Source organism: Euprymna scolopes, chromosome 28 (assembly GCF_053919585.1).
Source record: "Euprymna scolopes isolate OS-2025 chromosome 28, ASM5391958v1, whole genome shotgun sequence".
Lineage (NCBI taxonomy): Eukaryota > Metazoa > Mollusca > Cephalopoda > Sepiida > Sepiolidae > Euprymna > Euprymna scolopes.
The window spans coordinates 86,805,923-86,810,346 of NC_136509.1; positions in this window are offsets into that span (position 1 = coordinate 86,805,923).

Here is a 4,424-nt window from a genome sequence, read left to right on the forward strand (position 1 = left end):
AATTCGTACAGATTTTATTTATTACAGAGTCGTTATTGCAAAAGTAAAAAAAAAGGTAATTAGGTACCTTTAGTTAATATTAAATCCGAAAATGTTGCATTCAAAGCTGGTGACGTTACCACAATACCGACGTGATACGTATATAAAGGTTAAATATAAAATAAGATAAAGGTACAAAATGTTTAACAATTTTTTTTCCAATTTTGACCCATGTTTTACCCTTAAAGGAATTTTAACAGACTAAAGACCCACAAAATGGCGGTGTACTACTACGATAAAAATCCAATAATTTACATCCCCTTCGCCGATCTGCGACTTTTAGTTTCGGGGGAGATAGAGTTTGAAAATATGGATACAGACCGACGAACAGACAACAATATAACCTTTTATATATATATATATATATATATATATATATATATATATATATATATAGTAATCTACATACAGTAGTGTTTCGCTGTTTCATAGCTCATCAGTACGGCTAGACAGGCAACTAGCTCAACACAGGATCGAAACCTGACCGCCTAAATGATAATCAAGGTTTCTCACTATATATATATATATATATATATATATATATATATATATATATATACATTTATATATACACACATATATATATACATATGTATATACATATATATATATACACACACACATATATATACATATATATATATATATATATATATATATATAACTGTACAGAAGGGCAGAAAAACATTGGTACCGTCGGTGTCAAGCGTAACATAATGGTAATCAAAGTGCTCGATTTTCTGAACTTCTTTACAGTTTTAAATAAATTTATATTAAGCTCTTATACTGAATTTTTTTCTTTGTAATCGAGCACTTTGATGGAACTCTTTCCTCAAAACAGTAATATATATATACATATATATATATATATATATATATATATATACACACACACACACACACATACATATATATATATATATATATATATATATATATATATATATATATATATATATATATATATATATATTAAACTCAGTAGACCGCCCTTTTGCCTTTTTCCATCAAAACATTGTTATGATGGAAACTAGCTTGTATTTAATAAAATTCACACTTCTTCTCTGCAGTTAAACAATAATGAATTCAAATAAACTTCAGTGTTTACTTAGGTTGTAGCCATAGTTTCGAAACTATGTTTGTTATGCTTTTGTTTCGAATTAGATTCAAACTGATGCTACTCAAAATCATATATATATATATATATATATATATATATATATATATTATCTTTGTAATCATGACAGTATAGTGGCACTATATAATATGGAATAATTGACTCTATAATAATGCATACTTAATCTGCTTTAATCAAAATATCATGTGTAAGCATATTTTACCACCCAGCAGTGCTAGGCATTTATGCTAATGTGTTTGTGTGTGTGTGTGTTTGTATATATATATATATATATATATATATATATATATATATATATATATGTATATATATATATATGTATATATGTATATATATGTATATATATGTATATATATATATGTATATATATGTATAAATATTATATATATATATATATATATATATATATATATATATATTTATATATACATAACTACACTGATGTGTTATAGTACAGTGCGAGTTTTGTCTTCAGCTAATGACTGTTTACGCGCGTGCGTGTGTGCGTTACATATCTATTGAAAGTTTGCAGAACCGGGCTGAACACGAACGCACACACGCACGTCTATAAATCCGACAGCCGTCGTACAACTGATAATGAACCACTCTACCAAAATCCGATTAGAATTAAAAAATTGCTATTTGTACATATCGATCTCATATCGCGTTAAAACGGAAATAGTCGAGGGCATATTTCTCATTCGGGAACGCTGTTGACTTACTATTTACTTGCCTCTCCACGAGGGCAAAGTTAGGCACAAGGTCAGTGTTTAAATCCAACTCCACAAAAACAGCCACTTAGGATGAATGCAAAATTAAATAAAGATAAAAAAAATTGTCTCAGTCCAGATAGAATTCTCCTTCACTAATTGAGGAGGAAAAAAAGATGACGTATAGCGTCAGATCATATACAACACTATGTTCCCAACGAATTATTAGTTGTGGAATTTTGTATAGCCGACTAGCAGAGATACCCGACGTTGGCCGGGGATTGAATGATGATCAAGGAATCTGTCACACTCCCATCGAAATCGGTGAAATCGACCATTTTTCAATCAAATTGCCTGTTGGAGGCCAACCGCGGTGCACCGAGAGAAAGATTTACATGTGTCCCCGCAGTAACTTAGTCCACAATACATTGTAGTTTAAATTGCACTGTAGAGAACCTACTGCTGATTTTATAATTTTTTTTTTTTTTTAATAATGATTTGAATTTAAGTTTACAATTGTAAAGTTAAGTATTATGGTGCAATTGTGTTTCAAACAGAAACATTCATTTCGAACGCGCCTCTGTTATATCAAAGAACGCTGTTGATTTTATGTGTTGGGTCTTTTGGCTTTTGTTGTAATGAAACTTCTTAAATGCATTTGTTATTTTAGGTTGCATAAGGTGTTAACTTTGGTAAAAATCGCCTGTTTCTTCTTTCATTGGATTATTGCGATTATCGATTATCGATACTTATCGAAGATATTTTGATACAAAACCTGTCTAAGAACAGTACCAGCCACATGAAATATCTCCATGCGAAATTTCATAGAAATCGGTTTAGCCGTTTTCGAGTCAATGAGGAACGAACTCACATAGACAGACACACACACACACACACACACACACACACACACACACACACACACACACACACACACACACACACTTCCCTTAATAGATAGTCTCCGTTTTGTCCCCAAATCAACTCAGCTGTTACCTGTTGATAGTGGTGTAATGCTGGTTCTGTTCAGTTCTAGGAAATCCACCATCCCAGGCTTCTCCTTCTCTTTTTTAGAAGTGGTCAATTTATTGTAAATCGCCTGCGCTACTTCTGTTAAAGAATGCCGACAGGCATCTTTTTCAGTGTCAATGTGCTGCCACTCTGTAGCGTTGACTTTTTCAATCCCACTTTTCAACTCTTGTGCCGCATTACTCAGGGTGGAAGTGAATTAAATATCCGTCCACCCCAGTAAGGGTGACTGCGCGTGTAATTGCGACTCAATGTTGCGCAAAGTCAAACCACGCCTCTCCTAAGTCTACGTGATTGCTGTTTAGAGAGGAAATCCAGAGAAAATTGAAATAATACCTAGAACAAATGCATCATCTAGCGTGACCATTTTAGTACTGATCAAGTTCAGTGTTGCTTCAAGATCACAGTGTAGTATCTGTTCTGATTCTACACTTCACCTTTCCTGTACTTGATCAGTGGAGAAGAAATCCTTCATGACTGAGACAATTTAATTTGTTGTTCCTTTTTGGGGGAGTTAGGTTTTTCTCACATTAAATACCGACCTTGTGTCTAACTCTGTCCTCGTGGGGAGGTAAGTAAATATGAACTTCAGGGTATGGTTTGATAAATTAAAATAAATTAAATAAGTACACCTCAAAGACGAAAAAAAACCGTGTGTATATATATATATATATAAATTCCGATGAAATTGGTACTCTACCTCATCTCCTGGGGTGAAAATCCAATGGAAACAGTAATGTAAATTTATTATGGGCTCAATAAAAAATTATAATATATATATATATATATATATATATATATATATATATATATATATATATATATATATATATATATATGTGTGTGTGTGTGTGTGTGTGTGTGTGTGACTACTTCATTCAATCACACAAATTAATATGCGAAAGTATAATTTTATGCGTAAACTTTAAGTATTCACTTCAACAGTGCTCAATACATAGGTAGAACTAGGTAGTAAGTTATAAAAATATATATGGCAATTAAGCTACGCAGAATATTCCGCGTTTCATCTACGCTAAATATTTAACCTATAAACTCTTAAACTACTGGTCACATAATACTGAAGTTAACAGGAAATTATAGTCCTACACTAAGGATGGGTTATAATGAGTAAACACTCTGTGGGAATTGATGAATACCGCGTACAGAAATATATCAAGTTTAAATGCTTGCCAACATGGGTATTAGTTTGCGCATGCGTAAAACTAATTATAAATAAATGTGATTTAATTGTAAATCTGTTTGTCGGGTTAGCTTAAACGGCTGTAGCGCTAAATGTTTTAGTTTTGCTTCTAGCTGTCGTGTGTGTTTCTTTGCACTTTTGAAACCAGTACTATATATTAGGTACAATATAATAATTAATCGAGAATTGGATCTGTAATAACAAATACAAAATCTGCACGAATTAAATAAATTTAAGCGTATTTCATGACGGAAAGGTCGGGCGCCCCACCCTTCTTTCTTGAGATAAATATTTAAAGACATAATAA